A 6053-nucleotide genomic window follows, 5' to 3' on the forward strand; every position below is an offset into this window, starting at 1 on the left:
AACCACTTAGAGCAGGAAATCTGGACAAAGCCATAAACAGTGGTGGGACAAAGGCCCAAATATTAGAAGAATGATTAACTACAGGCCAGACAAATGTAGACAGTTCAGAGAAAAATAGGTTGTGCATTAGCATGGGTTTCCTGGTGTGTATGGAGTCAGTAACTCAAATGTCTGTCATAATTTCCTAACGTCAGTCTATAATGATTTGCCATTGATGTACCAGAAAATCACAGTGTTATGTAAAACGTACCAGACATATGATGCAAAAGCCTGTACAGTTTACAGTTGTCTGATGGTAACACACCAAGGCTGCATAATGACATAATCCACCCAACCACAGAAGCCTGTGCCTGTGGAACATCACCCTGTAGACAGAGAATGGTGAGCAGGTGGTGGAATGTGCAAGGGCTTCAACACAGGACTTGGACAGGCCATATTGTCACTTGCCAATTGTCTAGCAAATTGCAACTGGCCAGAAATGGCGATACTGGTAACTGTGCACACATAGCAGGGATATTAACAGGTACCCCACTGCTAGGACAGTAGATATAACAGCATAAAGCAGGTTCACTCTGCAGGCCACACACTCTGTGTAATACAAGGCCACTTTGCATAGCCAACAAGTATTGTGGCTGCAGCCACATGTACCCAAGTTGTAATTGGTGGCATGTGCAATAAGTACTGCGAGCTGTAGTGTGTAATAGTAGGTAGGTAGGGGTTCTAATCTCACATCAGCCACCAGGTGTGTGTGTGTGTGTGTGTGTGTGTGTGTGTGTGTGTGTGTGTGTGTGTGTGTGTGTGTGTGTGTGTGTGTGTGTATGTGTGTGTGTAAATATTACCCTTACAGCAGTGCAGACATGTCCATCTGGCCTACGTCTGTGCAATGGTGAATCACTTTATGGCCCTGTGATTAGCATCCTCCTCAACATTGGCCTCCCTGTCAACACCTGCTGATTTCATCCATCTTAACAGCCCTGACTGACAATCTCAAAACAGATCAGCTTTGTGGTGCATGCAATAAGTAATTAGTGCTATGGTGTATACTACTAGATAGGTAGGGGATCTAATCTCACAACAGACAACTGTGTGTGTAAATATATCCCCTTGCAACTATGTACACATCCCTATCTCTGTACTATGGTTATACATTTTAAGGCCCTGTGACTACCTGCAAGCCTCCCCACTGGCATCCTTTGCAAGGCCTTCTGATATCATCTACCTTAACAGCACTGGCTGACAGTATCAAAACAGATAAGCTCCATGGCTCATGCAGTAAGTGTTTAGTGCTATAGTGTATACTAATAGATAGGTAGGGGTCTAATCTCAATTGGTGTAAGTGTGCAAATATATTCCCATGCAGCAGTACACATAAGGCCATATGGGTGTGCAACTGTTATGCATTGTACTGCCCTGTCAGTAGCTGCAGGCTATATATAGCCCACATCTATCTTGGCATAAATGCTATCTGCCACCACCTACATTTGTATGTACAAAACACCCAGGTGACACATATCAAGTGTAGTAGGCCTTGTCACAGGGCATGCATGCATGATTACACTGACTGCCCACATTGTCCCTGACACATTGTTCTACAGATATGCACCTAGGTAACCTTGCACTTGTACAGCCATACCTTGCTGATGTCATATGTCTGCTGCGCTGCCATGCCATCCTGTGCTGCTCTATTGCTGCCAAGTCTCCATAGTTTAGCCACTCAGACCCCTGGAGCAGAAACATACACATTTCTGTGAGATGCCTGTCATTCTGCAACACTACCACCAATCTAACATCATGCAACAAAGGTACACAAAGTCTGATGTGTACTAATGACACATGCCAGCATACAGCACCTGTTATGGCATAACACTACCATACTACAAAACTACATGTACTGTACTATAGTCACCCTGTGCATCAGACACATATTTGCATTTCTCAGCATTGATGGTATGGATGGCAGGGCAGTGGCACAGGTATCATCACAAGCACAGAGTGTGGTTTGGGGGTGGCAGAGTCCTAGGCTTTGACAAACAGTTGACAACATATGTGTGAGTCAGGAAGGGGTGCTGGCTAGCTGGGAGATGGAGAATGCCGTGTGTGTCTGTTGAGACTTGCATGTGACAGTGATGTATGAGTGTGTGCATGTACACAGTCAAGCCCAGCACTAGCCCTACATGTGTGTATGTTGGACAGCTGTGGACCATACCTGGCAGAGTGGACAGTTCACTGTCTCTGACCATAAACACAGGAGCTGGCTCTTCCAGGAGTGACACTGGCACAACCATGGCCAAGGTCAGATGTAGTGCTAGCAGCTGACAGAACCACCCAGGACCACATGCCCATGGCCTTCCACATCATGATGTAGACAGCACACTTCATTCTGTAGTGCTGCAGGCACTGCCACTACTGGAGCATGAGTGTGCATGGCTGACCTACATCCATGTGTGGGTTGCCCAACTCCAACCAGATGTTCCAACACAGACAACGTGTGGTCAAAGACTGACAATGTCTCACCCCATCTTCTGTCCACTATATCAGTGAAATAATCCATGATGTCACCAATGTGGTGGAAGGAGTCATAGATGCCACACTGTGCTGCATTCATAATCCTGAGCATCCATCTGGTGTTGCAGTAGAACATGCCTGTACCTCCATGATGAACCAAAACATGCATTAAGTGACCTGTGATGTGACTCATGTGACAGGTGGTGGATGAGCAGCAGTCCTACTTTGATCACCCCTGTCAATCTGCCTGTGTGGGACCTCGCCAGCTGTCTGGCTATGGCCAGTGTCTACACTCACTAATGCCATAGTTGCCACACTCTCCTGTTTGATGTCACCACAATCTGACTTAAAAAATATCTGTAGCCTCAGGGGACTGAGTATTTGTCGGCATACTGACTGTGTACAGGGACAATGAGGGAGGAAGTGGGATGTCAATCCATGGGGCAGATTCTGTCCCCAACAACCCCACCTGTGCCTCAGTATAGCCACCATCATCAGCAGAGTCTGATGAGACACTGACATCAGGTTGTGAGGGGGACACACTCCAACACAAACATTCACCTGTAAGGAGGAAGAGAACATACGTACATTACCACCTGCACTATTATGTATGGTAATCCACACTCACACATACAGGTGAGGTACCACAAGTGCATTACACATACCACATCTTATTTCTGATCACATGCACAACACACAAACAGACTACAACATACACAGACAAGACAGGCCCTTTATGACATGCAGTGCAACTACATCCGGATAATGTTGCCAGTACTATACACTTGTGAGATAAGGAATATGTCAGTGTATCTGATAGACGTACACCTACAACACACTGCACCCATCTTGAGCATACTATGCCAGTTATAGTATCACAGCCTCAGGTATGTACCAGCTTTATACTGTGTGTGAACAGGCATCTGTGAGTGATTGCCTCCTGTATAGCAGACTGCATAGACTTTCTCAACAATAAGTGCAAATGTGTTACTTCTCCTACAAATACACAAGTGTGATTACCCATTCAATGCATTTCAGTAAATCCCTACAAAATGGAATATACAAGTATTGTATCCTGGCTAAGCATAACATTTGTGCCTATGGCAAAATGGCAGTCCTTAACATTCTTAGGGTATATATGCTCCATAAGACAACAGTATCACACTTACCAGGTACAGGACCTTTGACTCCGATCACACCTGATGTACCCATGGAAATGTGAGTGAGAGGTATTGTCAGTATTACCAAATGTGGCATTGCTACAGGTAGTATGTGTGTATATCAACATGTACAGTAGTTAATGTGATACTGCCTACATTGCTGACACTCTGAGTATGTGTGCACAACTGTGTATTAAAGCCACACCCCCAATGAAAATAGACCTGACACTCATGTACTGGTATGCAGAGCCTGCTACAATGACTGATACAGTATTACAGTGATGAACACAGGACGCCTACTTGGATGCTACTCTGATGTGGATACTGTGGCACCCACCTCAACGATGTATGGAATGATGCATGGTTGAGAGCCGATGGTTGATCCCAGGTTTACCAGGAATTCCTATGTGTCTGAGAGTGGTTGTTCTGCTGCAGGCCCTCCACTGGTGGCAGCATGGTCCCTGGCTACAGTAGCAGACCTTTGCCATGCAGCACTGACCATATATGTTGCCTGGTGCCTGACCTGCTCATAGGTTCTGTCCTGTAGCTCTATTTGTTTGACTGCTGCACCACAGTGCTGCACATTGTTCATGATGCTGATTACTCTTGGACAGCAGAATGTTATGATCCAGTCTGAGGCCATCCAAGATAACATTGTTTTCAGCATATAAAATGGTGTGTGCCTCCTTAGATACATCCTTCCTAAAAGAGAACAAGAGGGGAACACATCACAGGACCAGATATGTGTATATCCACTATGTACAGACCTTGCACAACCAAAATGGCTTGCACTATGGACTGCTACCTCCCACATCATACCCCACAGTCTATCAACACACTATGTATGTGGCTGTCACCAACATAGTAGCAATACCGGTATGTCCCTGTGTACCATGACAGAGTGTGCTGTATGTCTCCACACCCATCAATGCTGTCTACTGTGGTGTGTCCCCTATGGACAAAGTTCCACTACTATGTCATACAGCCACTGTCAGAAAAATAGGTGTGTGTTATTACAAGTATATGGGGACAGTCCAGCAACACCAGTGTGCCACAACGACAGACAGCAATGCAAACCTGCTGTAGTATATCTTCCCTATAGGCGCCATACCTGTCCAGTACATAGATGATTGTGGAATGTTTACATGTGCCTGATTTAGGTGGTCCTGTTAGCACAAACATGTGGATGTCTGGCAAAGGGTTGGCCAATAAGCGATGGTTGTTGTCAGAATATAGAGAATCTGGCTGTCACATGCCAGTACCCTCAGAAAAAGCTTATGCTACATTAATATCTGTTACTCTATTCATACTCTTACTTTGTATGACCAATATGTACACTCTGTCACTGAGGCTGGGCCTGTGTTTTCCCACTAATAATGGCTATTACCTGAATTCCTGCTGCAGGGGATTGTTAGCCATAGCTCTCAAGTGGTGAGATACGAATGTCAGCAAAATAGTGACCTAGTCAGAGTACATCAGGGATAGTCAGGGACACCTTTACAATGTCTGAACTATTCCTGTGTGACATTCACAGACTGAGATGAGCTGAATGACAGTACATCATGTGATATAACAACTGTGTCTACCCTTACTTACTGCCAATATCGTTAACTCATAATCCAGTAGCTTTCATACAGGAGCTGACCACTGTAGGAGGGAGTGAGAGGGACAGAGCTGTGATTTCGTTCAGAAGGCACAGTTCAGAGGCATGCCTGTAGCTGTTGGACAGCAGTGTATCACTGACATGTCATTCCCAGGGATGTACTACAGCCCTACTGTTGTAATCCCTGTTCCCCTTAACTGCATCCTCTCATCCGTATGTGAACAAATCCTCAAGAAAAAAGCTTGCTAAATCATACTCCGTCTTGGTAAAGCAACTTACAGACCTGTTTCTCATAGGCAGTTGCTTGACTTTTGTAGGCCATGCTCATTAACAGGTAATTGCCTGTGTACCAATCCAGTCCTCAGACTTGCTAATTGCATCCAACACAGCTGGGTTGCACTTTCATTAGCCAATGACATGGCACAACAGTGTAATTATTTAAGGCCTTCATGTAGGCTTTGGCCCCTTTCTTAGTCTTTGGGATGGACATTAGTGAGGTGTTGAGACTACAGCATCACAAAAGGTAGGTACAAATACTGCCCACTGTTGAGATTTATGAGGTAGGTCCACAGTTTTGCATGCTATGTTTGGCCATTGTCAAATGACATTGTGACTATATGGCAGTTCAGTGTTAAACATGGGTTAAGATCAGTAAGGGGGAAGAGACATGTGAGTGTCAGACATCATACCTGTCAAAATATGCATGCTGATGCAGTAGCTGATAGTCTGTCAGCTCACTATATTTGTGGGGGCAAACTGTGAAACATGTCCCTGTCACTTGTCTT

This window comes from Protopterus annectens, chromosome 7.part0, assembly GCF_019279795.1.
Source record: "Protopterus annectens isolate FY-2018-M chromosome 7.part0, PAN1.0, whole genome shotgun sequence".
In the NCBI taxonomy this organism is placed as follows: domain Eukaryota; kingdom Metazoa; phylum Chordata; order Ceratodontiformes; family Protopteridae; genus Protopterus; species Protopterus annectens.